We start from the raw sequence: 13262 nt of genomic DNA on the forward strand, positions 1-13262 counted from the left end.
TGTTTAGCCTCCAAATGTCACTGGGCTTGCTCATCTACTGTATGAACAGAGCCACTCACAGGCAACTGCCTTTCTGATGATACAATTTATATGTAAGGGGTGATGTGGCATCAGGAAGACAAGCTCACAATATTTAAAGCACTCTTCATTCAGTCCAAAAACCCTATTATTTCCAAAGAGACCAACACAAAGTACATTTTGTTAAAATGGCTTGAGAAGTTTTATCCCAAGTCTCCTGTATATCCCCAAATCATATCTCTGCCCTACTGTGTTTGCAGCCTGGGGTTTAAGGTCACTTTTTGTACAGGACATTACCCAACAGTGACTGAATTTCAAATCCTGAACTTGCAGCCCTTGGAAGGAAACTTCTCTTGAGCTTTCCAAGTCTACAGTCTAAGAAAGGTATTGTACTTTTCATGTTACTTCTTTGCCTCTAAACCAGACACTACATCGAGCTGAGATTCGATTTCATGATTTTCTTAATACACACTTACAAGTTGCCTTTATTGACAATTTGAAGAAAAAGTTGTCAATAGAAGTCTAGAAAAAAAAAGTTCTAGATTTAAACTAGCAATATTTTATCAGGCAATAGAAACCCCTAAGAATAATCAAAGTAGATTCTACAATGGCAGTCCAGTGATGGGGACTCTGTGCTTTCACTGGCAAGGGTCTGGGTTCTATCCCTGGTGGAGAAATTAAGATCCCACAAGCCATGCAGCATGGAAAGAAAAAAACAAAAACAAAACCTGACAGTTATCATTCTGTATATTTAGAGGAAGCAGCATGGTAGAAGTTGGTTTTTAAGAACTTGGGATTCTGAAGCTTTTGCACAGCAAAAGAAACCAAAAGATAACCCAGAGAACGGGAGAAAAGGTCTGCAAATGAAGCGACCCACAAGGGATTAATCTCTAAAATATGCAAAGAGCTCGTGCAGCTCAATATTAAGAAAAAAAAAAAACAGCGGGTGGGGGTGTTCCTGGTAGCTCAGTGGTAAAAAATCCATCTGCCGATGCAGGGGATATGGGTTCAACCTGACACAGGAGGATCCCACAGCCCGCGGAACAACTAAGCCTGTGTGCCACAACTACAGAGCCTGTGCTCAGGAGCCCCAGAGCCACAACTACGGAGCCAACGGGCCGCAACTCTAGAAGCCCATGTGACCTGCAGCCAGGTCTCTGCAACGAGAGAAACCCAAGCACCGCAACTAGAGAAGACCCAGCACAGCCAAAAGTAAATATTTTTTTTTAATTCTGAAAAAAAAATGAGAAGAGCTAAATAGACATATCTCCAAAGAAGACATATGTATATCCAAAATGCACATGAAAAGATGATCAGTATTTTAATTATTAAAGAAAAGCGAATCAAAACTACAATGACGTACCACCTCCCATTGATCAGAATGGCCATTATCAAAAAATCTACAAACAAGAAATGCAGGAGAGGACGTGGAGAAAAGGGAACCGTCCTACACTGTTGGTGGGAATGTAAATTGGTAACAGCTACTATGGAGAACAGTATGGAGGTTTCTTAAAAACAAAGCTATCATACAGTCTGGCAATCCCACTCCTAGGCATGTATCTGGAGAAATATGTTGTTCCGTGTTCACTGCAGCACTATTTACAATCGCCAAGACATGGAAGCCACCACAGTGTCCATCAACAGTAAAAGAAGGCACGCTGTGTGTGTGTGTGTGTGTGTGTGTGTGTGTGTGTGTGATGGAATAGTCCTCAGCCATTAGAAAGAATGAAATAATGCCATTCGCAGCAACATGGGTGGACCTGGAGATGACCACACCAAGTGAAGTCAGTCAGAGAAAGACGAATTTCATATGGTATCACTTCAGGTAGAATCTAAAAACCGATACAAACGAACGAATTAACAAAACAGAAACAGACTCCGAGATTTCAAAAATAAACTTACAGTTACCAAAGGGGAAAGTGTGGGAGAGGGGATAAATTAGGAATATAGGATTAGTAGGTACAAACAATTGATACTACATATAAAACAGGTAAACAATTCAGGACCCATATAGCACAGGGAACTATATTCAATACCTCGTAATAATCTACAATGGAAAAGAATGTGTGTGTGTATATATGTATATATAACTGAGCCACTTTGCTGCACACCTCCAACACCCACAGCACTGTAAATCAACTATACCTCAATTTTTAAAAAAAAGCAAGTAGAAGGCTATGGAGGGAGTCAGTCTGGCTATACTAAGAGAAGAGAGGCAGGTGCTTTTTGGCTGTCTGGTTTGAATTCTGTTTTCCCAGAGGCAAAACTCAGTTTTACCACATATCTAGTGATGTTGGACCCAGTTATAATAAAGAAGATGTTGAAAGTGAACGAAAGGTACCAACATCCCGTAAACATTTACTGGCTAAGTTCCAAGTGTGTTCAGTCAACAAACAAGGGAAGCGTTACTGAGTCGCAGCCCTGGCCCCTAGAGGACATGGGTCCCTAGAAGAAAATATACAGGCTCTCATAAGCAGCAAAGCCAACTGCCTCCCTATTCTGCGGCATCCACGTCCTATTAGCTTTCCTCTGTTCTCACCCCGTCTCTCCCTTACATCCTCATCCATCATACTACATACATACTTCCTGATCCGGGAGTCACTCTATACACATACTTTCTAACTTGGGAGTTCCAAAATTTTGTATACTTTCTCATCTTTAAAAATACTGACGGCATGGTACAAAAAGAATCTCCTGGAACGCTGCTGTTCAGGGTATGCCCTCAGACCGGCGCAGTCAGCAGGCACCAGCTGGGGACTTGGGTAAACGCCGCATCTCACCCTGTGCTACACTGCGGCAGCAGCCCTGCGTGTGAGAGAGTCCTCTATGAGACTCACTCACACACTCCGGTCTGAGAAGCACTGCTTCAGCAAACATCCCTTGGGAGTCTGCCACAGACAGGACTTGTTGGCAAAGCCCTAGGATAACCATACTCTGCCAGCCAGTGAGAAAATGGCCCATGAGAATGTTCTAGTAGGAAAACTGCAGGGGGAGTGCAGAGAGAGAGATAATTCCCTATCCATCATCTCAAGAAAAAGTAAACAAATTCAGCCAAATAGTAAAAAAAACCATTTTAATTAAACAACAGAAGGCCAGGAGCTCGTGCAGGGCCTAATTAAACTTCTAGCATGTGGACAGCATTGTTTGACACTAGACAGACTTCGAGAATACTTTTTCCCCAAATGATGAATTCTCTCCAGCCCATGTGATTGTTTTCTTCTAACTGTACATATTTCAAAAGTAAGTTTCGCCTCCCTCCTCACATCCCACTCCAGCCTCCATTATTTACTTCTTCCCTTCCTCTCTCCCCCGAAAAGGGCCTTTCAGTCAGTCTACTCCAGGACGACACCTCTTCAGAACACTCCTGAGAGGTGCAGAGGAAACCTGCCATAAAGGTAATCACAGCAGGACTCCACTCCTCTGTAAGTTGCCCTATACTCTACACCCCGACAGACATCTTAGGAGAAAGTCTTAACACTGGGTTATTCTAGAACACATTCTTTATAATCAGGTATGGCCTTCCCATAAGCCCACTTACCAGCTTTCCTGCTATTCTCTTGAAGCAAAGGATGACACAATGCCTCCCTCTGCTATGGGATGGGAGTTCTCAAACTATTGCTGGGCATTTAGCCCATTTCCCTAAATCATCTTTTTCAGGCTCAACATCTCTATTTTCTTCAGTCGCTCTTGAAAAGACCTATTTATCATGCTCATATTTATCAGACCCTAAAATTTGCCCACCCAGCAAGAAGCAGGCACCCCATATACACTGGGTCCTTTTTCTGAGTATAAAGTGATCTGTTCTCCGAAATCATTCTTGTTCCTCAAGATTCTCTGTGACGTTTCACCAGACCCAGCTCCCCCACGTGGAATGTAGTAGCGCAGGACTCCCACCACTCTTAGCAAGGCATGAAGACGACTCCTAGCTGGTGTGCTCTCGTCTCCTTTCCACTCTCTTCACCAAGTCCCCACTTTCAGAATGACCTGAACTCACCTCTGAACCCGCTGAGCAGATGCCAAGCCCGCATTCTGATAAGCTGCTTACTTACCATCAACTGAGTAAACGGACAGGCCTTGTCTCATATGTGTGTTTGGCCCAGTTTCCCACGTGGCCATTTCAGGCAGGCAGAGCCCGGGTCCTGTCCCCGCCGGGAGCATTCCTGCCCCTGTGCTGCTTGTCCCTCCCACAGGAGACAGGGCCTATAAGGAGCCAGGCTCTGCCCGCGACGCGGACACGTCTCATGACCGTCTTTTCTCCATGGGCTGACCGCGCTCTCTGGAGCAGGATCTCCTCATCCCCTTGTCCGGGGAGAGTCCTCCGGGCGCTCACTCAGCCTGGGCTTGGTGTAGACGCCCCTCCCCGCTGCTGCCCCAATTCTCTCATTCTGCTGCTTGGCTGGAAAAGAACGGTCTGGGCCGTATCATGTACCCTGTCTCAGGGCCCTTTGCGTTTTCCAGAGACCTTAAGGTAGAGAGGCTGGGCTGGAGTGGCCACACTATCTTCTCCAGCAGGAAGGCCAGAAGGCTTTAGAAAAGCTTATCAATTGTGCACAGCACCAACGCCTGCCTCATTACCAAAACACCTCCACCCCCTGCCTTCCCTTTGGCTCCGCCCGAAGCATGCTCTGGCTGGTTTTCGGCCCCCACCCCTGCCATCTCTCCTCAGGGCTGCAGATGAACCTGCCCGGAATGTGTCATTTGACCGGTTCTGAGATGCCCACCCAGGGAGGCCCCTGGCCTCGTTCTGGAGCGCTTGCTCGCGGAGTGTGGCGAGCACGTGACAGCCTCTATAAAGGCACCCTGCAATTGCCCAGGGAAGGGCTGACCCAGGTGTGTGGCCTGCTTGTTCTGCTCCTCTAGCCTCAGGGGCTGCGTCTGGCCACTTCCTGTGGTGGCTGCCACTCTAATTGTTCCCATCCTCTTTCAGGTTATATGGGGAACAGGATGAAAAATATAAATCCCTTTGGCAGAACAAACTGTCTTGAATTCAGTGGTTTCCAACACTGGCTGCATATTAGAATATCTTGGTGAGCTGGTTTTGGTTTTGTTTTTTTTTTAATCCTGACACCAGGCCCCAGACCAATTAAGTCCGAAACTGCAGGGCTAAGACCCAGTTAATGAGTCAGTTTTTAAAGCTTCTCAGGTGTTTCCAATGTGTAGCCAAGGCCAAGACCGACCTCAGCCTGACAGCAGACTAGGATACGACCCCAGAAAAAGAGAAGTCTTGAAAAGAATTTCAGTCACCAAGTGTAGGATCCATTGTTCCTGACACTGAGCCAGCGACAGAGGTGTGTATATATTTTTTAAAGTAGAGAAGCAAATATGTATTGTTTCTTTAAAAGTTGATATTAGCTTTTGTAAGGCATAATTATTGCTGGGAACACTGAAATTTTACATAATTAGCAACGAGCAAGAGTTATTTGAGGATCAGAAAAGGTTTTCCGAAAAACCAGTCAGCCAGATGTCCAACTAGAGGTAAATACAGCCTCTGGGGTTCAGAATGGGCGGAAATGAGGGTCAGTTTCCCAGTGGCTAGCTAACTCCAGTGTTTTTCCACTGGTGGGACATTGGGGTACTTGGAAAGGAGCAGTCTCCTGGCCCCTTTTCACCGTCACCCATCTGCGTCTTGTTTACAGAACACGAGGCGGCGGCTGGGAGAGGGGAGACTTGTAACAAGGCCAGCCCCACTGGCCCAAGCGTCTCACTGGCCACTCACATCCAGGGGCTGGGACTCGAGACAGACTGCGTCCTTAATGGATTCCACTCGGCTGTGATTCACGTCAGAATGAGGTTCCAGGGTAGAAATATTCACAGCCGGCAACCACACATGGCCTCAAAGCATCTCTGTTTACTTTGCTGCTTAGGGAAAAGGGGAAAAAACCTACAGAAGCCAGTTGCTTTGCCTGAAGACACTTCAAATACACGCTAAGCCTCACTGGACTGAGTCACCGTACCCTCTGGCATGTACGATCTTTATCATCTCCTTGACCAGACATGGGCTGTACTCGGGGATTCGGGGGGTGCTTCTAAGTCATTCATGACCCAAGGCTCCTTCAGCACTGAGTCATCACCTCAAATAACTGATTTCTTTTCCCAGGAATGAGACGTGGAACTTTAATCCATAATTGTCTTTCTCATCTAACAACTTTTCTCCACCATGTTTCCACACTTACTGTTTTCCTTTTGCTTTGAGACCAGAAAGTAAATCTGCTTTGTTTTCCTTGAAACAAAAAGGCCCAGCTGGCCAGCCGGCTATTTTGAGTGGCGAGGGCGCGCTCACGGGCAGCAGCACACCCAGGGCCGCCCGGCACCAGCATTCTGCTGCTGCTTTACCGGCAGAAACCCAGCTCTTCCCCACGGAACCAGCCCCTGCCTGCTGGAGCAGAGGGAACGCAAAGTGAGACTGGAGAGGAAGGAGGCAGCATGTCCCAGCCCTCCCTGCCTCACAAACCAAGACGCGTCCACAGAGCGCGCAAGGCACGTGGTCCACACGCAGAGTGGGTCTGCTGGGTGGCGCGAAGCGACAGGATTAAGGTCACACAGGTCCATGGGGACCCAGCTGGCTGAGATGATCTGCTAGCAAGTTAAACAGAGACAGGAAACCGCGTGTCTGATACTGTAAAAAAAAAGTCATCTGTCTTCCTGCCAGCTTTAGGCTTGCAAACCAAGGAGTCTGTTTTCATTTAAAAGAAACTCAACAACAATGAGAAAGGAGAGACGGAGACTCTGTGGCTACCAGGAGCCCCGGTCCCTTGCGCTCGGCCTCTGGGGTACCTCGGGGCCTGCAGGTAGCTCGCGGGCGGCCAGCGGCACTCACATTGCTGCATGGAGGCTGCATCGCTGTTTAACCACATCGGGTGAACTCTGAGTCAGAGTGGTTTCTAGAGCCCTGGTTTCTAAGTTAATTAGATAGAACTGACGTATTTACTGACAGTTCCATCCTGTAAAAATGTAAAATCTCATGCAACCTAGAGATAGATGCAGTCAGGGGAAAGGCCAAGAAAAATTAAGAGCGGGAGCTGGAATCAAGACAAATGGAAAGTAGATGCAGGAAAACCAGCAAGCGGGCGATGTCAGTACACAAAGTCCACACCAACATACTTGCCAGAAGCGTGACTCGAGCTCTTCTGGTAGCACTGCAGAGAGAGATACAGTGAAACGTGACATCCACATCAGGGGCTGGCCCGAAGCCGTGTTTTGTAAATAAAGTTTTATTGGAACACGGCTGTGTCCAACTTGTTTACATACTGCCTGTGGCTGCAACAGAGACTCTCTGGCCTGTGAAGCCCCAAATAATCAGGAACTGGTCCTTTAGCAAAAAGTTTGCTAATCCCTGCTCTATCTGAAGCTCTCTGTGCTTCAAGCTGTCCTAAAGATCAGACGCAAATATACCCTCATGAAGGGAATAATCTTTCCAAGGCAGAGAGCTGAGAGAAATTTCTCCCGGCTTTCTCAGCAAGGTGACAATGCAGAGAATAGTTTCCTCAACAGCGTTCTTGACAGATTTCCTCTGATTCCCAGGGCTGTTGCTGATGATGGACAATATCCATACACATGTCTGCTGAAGGAATTTTCTAGAAGGAGAACACAACACGGCGTTGGTACAAAGTGCCTCACTCCTCTGGCTAAATCGAAAGACAAGATTCAAATGGATCAAAGGAAACAACAGTGACTCTTTACAGCCAGAACGTATAGCACACTTGCTCTCTGCCAGGCCTTATTCTACGTTCCACACATGAATAAACACATTTATCCTCACAGAAATCCTATTCAAAGTGAGCACTGTTTTCTATCCCCATTTTTCAGAGGGGAAAACTGAAACTGTTTCATCCAAGGACAAACCACTTATAAATGGCTTAGCTGGGATCTGAACCCAGAAAATCTCACTGGGGAGACCACAATCATCTCAAAAGATGAGCATCCCACTAGTCATCATTTGTGAAGATCAGTCCTCTCACAAGCCCGTGAACAATAGAGCCTCTGGTTGAGCTGCCTGCCTCGGACTGGCTGAATGGGAAGTCTGGGTATAGTTCAGTGACCAGGTGTATGTCCATAGCCTTGCATGGGGTGAGATAGTTGTTAACAAGCAACCCTCCCACCCCCGAACATGGGAGGTTGATGGTATTCCCTCAAAAACAGACCAAATTATCCAACTCTCCCACAGACAAATGGTGGAGACCCACCTGTGAAATCTTGGGAAATTTACATCACTCTCTAAAAACCCATTTCTTTGTGGGTAAAATGAAAAGTTTGAACGAGCTAACTGCATGGGCTTCATTTCAGCATAAAAAAAGTTATGACCCTAAAAAGGACTGAGATGACAAGTGCTGCCAAGAACGTGAGGGAAAGGGAACCCCCTACACTGTTGATGGGAACGTAAACTGGTGCAGTCATTGTGGAGAACAGTACGGAGGTTCCTCAAAAAAAGAAAAACGGAATTTCCATTAGATTCAGCAATTCCACTCCTGGGTATTTATCCAAAGAAACAGAAACAGGATCTCAATGAGATACCTGCACTCCCATATTCACTGCAGCGTCATTAATAATCAGCAGGGCGTGGAGGCAACCCCAGTGTCCGTTAAGGGACGTGTGGACACAGATGTGGTGTGCATACACAACGGAGTGGTGTTCAGCCACGAAAAAGAGGGGGATCCTGCTGCTTGCAACATTACAGGTAGACTCTGAGGACATTATGCTAAATGAAATAAGCCAGACAGAAAGACAAATACCTCGTGGTAGGATTTGCATGTGGAATCTTAAAAAAAAAGCTAACTCATAAAAACAGAAAAATGGTTGCAGATTGCAGTGTTATAGTTAGTGCTTTTTAACCACATTAGGAATAAACTTAGGTCCAACTGAATCCAAGAATACACACATTTAACATAAGCAAAATAAATGTGAAAAAGTCAGCAAAAAAAAAAAAAAAAAAATGGTGGTTGCCATGGGCTGGAGGATGGGGGAAGAGAAAGAGGTTGTTAAAAGGATACAAACTGTCAGCTCTAAGATGAATGAGTATTGAGGATCTGGTGTAAAACATGGTGACTATAGGTGATAACATTATTGTACAACTGAAATTGACTAAGAGAGTAGAACTTAAATGATCTCACACAAGACAAATATGTGAGGTGATGGATATGTGAATTGCCTAGATGAGGGGGGTAGGAAGTGGAAATCCTTTCACAAAGTATATGTGTATCAAGTCACCATGATGTACACTTTAAATATGTGCAACTTTATCTGTTAAATATACCTGAGTAAATTTGGAAACAATGGTACAGTATGATGTCAAAAGAAGTTATGCCTGTAGCAAAGCAGTGAAGCAAAGCAGTGCTCCTGAAAGCAGTCAGCACAACCACACCAGGCTCCCATGCAGGAGACAGGCCACTGTTACTGCTGTTCAGGAATTTTCACAGCCCGGGTTTCGGGCATGCTGCACGCCAGTTAAGAAGGGGGTGGGCCTCTGGCCTTGAAACCAAACTTTTCAGAGTCCAGGCTTGAGGTTACTGCTAATGCCCTTTCCCGCATGGCCAGGAGGCCTAGCCATTTCCAGAAGTTCAGCTCTAAGTCAGGAGGAGAATGGGATGGCCAGGGATCCGGCTTCTCACCCCCGCAGATGAACATAATAGACAATTGAGGAGCAAAATGATGCAGGCGAACCCCTTTAATGCCTCTCTACTCCCTGTCCAGGGTTCCTCAGGCTATCCAACAGCTCCCTTGGAGATCCAGTTCAGAACAGCATCTTGTGAAATGCATCCTGAAGGCATTCCGTGTCTTCCTGCTTTAGGCGATAGTATGGTTACAATTCCACAGAAAAAGTAATGTGAACATTATCATGGAAACCAAAGAAATATTCCTGAAAAGGCACCTCACCTTCTCAACGTGGAGCTCCATGCTGGCACAAAGTCTGTGCCACACACACACACAAATGTCTTCACTACCACTATGGAAAAACACCTCCATTTCATTGGGGAATTCTGTCACACGAAAGGACTGAGTAAAGCTTACTTAGCTCATTTCCAAATGACCAGGTTTAAGATCAACTGTATCCTTCTTGGGTTGACTGATTAGTTTGGCAATGTTACCAAGACATCCATCAACACATAAATGGATAAAGAGGTGGTGCAGATCCAGCCAGTCCATTCTGAAGGAGATCAGCCCTGGGATTTCTGTGGAAGGAATGGTGCTGAAGCTGAAGCTCCAGTACTGTGGCCACCTCATGCGAAGAGCTGACTCATTGGAAAAGACTCTGATGCTGGAAGGGATTGGGGGCAGGAGGAGAAGGGGACGACCGAGGATGAGATGGCTGGATGGCATCACGGACTCGATGGACGTGAGTCTGAGTGAACTCCGGGAGATGGTGATGGACAGGGAGGCCTGGTGTGCTGTGATTCATGGGATCGCAAAGAGTCGGCCACGACTGAGCGACTGGACTGAACTGAACGCATCCATAAAAAAGAATGAGTAATGCCATTTGCAGCAACCTGGGTGGACCCGGAGACGGTCATACGCAGTCAGAAAGAGAGAGACATACCGTATGAGATCACGCATATGTGGGACCTAAACTACGACACCAGTGAAGCTATCTATGGGGCAGAAACATCAACACAGGCAACAGATTGGTGGCTGCCAAGGGGGACGGGGCGGGGAGAGGATCGACTGGGAGTCGGGATTAACGGACATACGCTTTCATACATGGAGTGGATAAACAACAAGGGCCTACCGTAGAGCACAGAGAATGGTATTCAGTCCCCTGTGATCAGTCACAAAAGAATAGATACGAAAGAATGAGTGTGGGGGAGGGGGTGGGTGTATAACTGAATCACTTTGCTATATAGCAGTAATTACTAACAACACATTACAGGTCAATTATACTTCAATTTTTTTTTTAAGTTTTCATTCTTTAGTATAAAGAAGAGATAGTGGCAATAAGAGAAATCGGTCCCAAAGTGTTCTAATACCTGTTGTTGTAGGTGAGGAAAATATCCCACCATAGAGGAAAGACTTATTTTTAAGCATACTCCCTGGAGCATTTCAGAAGACTCTGAAATCACGCAGCTATCTGAGTCATTAGCTGTGCTGGATTTCTTGAATTGTACAATGAGAAACTGCCTTCACCTCACAAGGAAACAAACAGTCTGATAATGAAAACATGAACGTGTGCCCATGATTATCCCATGAGTTGAAATACACTGAAAACTGAAGTCATAAACACCTTAAGAGTGTACAGGAGTACACACACACATATAATACATCCAATTTTCAAGCCATTTGTCAACTTTTGTCACCTTTGAATGAAATAAATTCTTCCACTGTGGATAAGCCAGTATGCAAAAGGAAAGAAAAGTTTCACAGATGATAGTAAATATGAATGGATATTCCAGTATTAGGGATTAACTCTTTTGGCTTAGTCCGGGCCTTCTTTTTAAAGGTGAAGTACTTGGGGAAGGTTAACAGGGTAAACCAGGACACCAGGGTTGCCATGTTCTAGTGTGATCAAATCTAGTTGCAGCATCTCTCCTAACTTAAATTACATAAGGAAAAAACGGAATGGCATGCTTGGAGGAGGAAAAAGTAGGAGAGAGGAGTGATTTTGAAAAGTGCTGTGCTAACAACGTGCACATGCCTGCCTTTGCACGCTGAGAGTTTCACACAGATGGGAAGCTGAGCAGGAAGGGAGGGAAACTGGCTAAAGGACACAGAGGAAGAGGTGGGTCTGCAGCGCCCACGAGCACCACAAAGCAGAGGCTCACTGTGCCCCGTAGCTGGCACACACACGGCAGAAGGGGTAGTATGCCAGCCCAGCACCTGAGTTTCCAAAGGATTGTTTATTGAATTGGACCTATGGAGGGCTAAAATAACTTTTCCTTATTCTGATTTACAATCCTAAAACCAAAAGAATATTATTTTCACTTCTGCCTGGAAAAATTAAAAGACATAATCTCCAGTGCTGGAGAAAGTAGATGGAAATTCATATGCTTATGTATCTTTGGGGGCATGAGAACAACTTAATAGTAAATTATCCAAATTTAAACTGTGCATATCTCTGACCCAGAAATTTCATTTCTAGAAGTCTATCTTGCAGAAATATTAGCACAAATGTGTAAGATGTTCTTACTAAGATAGTCAGTGTAGCACTAAGTGGAAAACTGGAGATATCTAAAACAATCTATCAACAAGGGAATGGTTAAGTCACTTGAAGATATGCTTATACAATTCTAGACAGCAATTAACAGGTTCCAATAGATCTATATATATTACCTTGTTTAGAAAAGGAATAACAGTGGCTGAGTGAAAAAAAATATTGCCAGGTAATATTTATAGTATGATTAACTATTTGCACTGAAAGATGGATGAGCAGGTACAATGAATGGATGGACAGATAGATGGATAGACAGATGGATGGGTGGGTGAATGCATGGACAGAATAACAGATGGATGGCCAGACAGATGGACACATGGATGGACAGATGGCAGAGTGGACAGACAGACGGATGGGCAGATGGAGGGAGGGAAGGTAAGTAGGAAGGAGAGAGGGACAGAGTAAGGAAAGAGGGGAGGGAAGGAGGGCTAATATGGATGAAAGGCAGAGACGGGGGTGTATCCAACAGGCCATCAATACAGCTCATCTGCTGGGCTGGGAGTCAGGGGACAGGTGAAGGTACTTCCGTTTTAAGGTTGTTATATACTGCTGGGTTGTCTGTATGTTTGATAAAGGGCATACACTACCTTTGTCCTTAAAGTCAGTGAACATGCTTCTACACTGTAGGAAACGTGGGTGCCCTCCTTCCACACTGAGCCAGCTGCTGGGCACTGGCTGAGCTGGGCTCCGAGTGTGGGCTGGCCTCACTGCCTCTGCACCGCAGTCCTCCTCAAACGCGACAAAGGGTAAGTGCCCTTTAGACAAATCCGAGGAGTGAGCGTGTGCACACGACCACGTGAGCTGACTCAAAGCACGGCTCCTCCCGAATCACACAGCTTCCCCCCACCGCTGGACCAGTCGTTCTCAAACCTGAGTGGCGTCAGAATCACCTGGAAGGCTTGTTTAAGTGCAGACTGCTGGACGTGCACCCAGTTTCCAGTGCCACGGCCAGGCTGGGGCCTGGAACCTGCACTTCTATCAAGTTCTCAAGTGATGCCGCTACTGCCTTTCCAGGCCCTGCGCCTGGAGAACCACGGTGAAGAATCGTAATGTGGCTCCCAGGAGCCAGACTGGATACAGACCGGAGCCAACCCTGTCACCCCTT

General features: G+C 46.0%; 1 protein-coding gene across 1 annotated transcript in view; it reads right to left on the reverse strand.

The window, feature by feature from the left end:
- TGFBR2 (transforming growth factor beta receptor 2) overlaps positions 1-13262 on the reverse strand; it is an 88583-nt gene that overhangs the window by 33722 nt on the left and 41599 nt on the right. The gene's annotated exons all lie outside the window — the stretch shown is intronic.

Source organism: Budorcas taxicolor, chromosome 1 (assembly GCF_023091745.1).
Source record: "Budorcas taxicolor isolate Tak-1 chromosome 1, Takin1.1, whole genome shotgun sequence".
Classification (NCBI taxonomy): Eukaryota; Metazoa; Chordata; class Mammalia; order Artiodactyla; family Bovidae; genus Budorcas; species Budorcas taxicolor.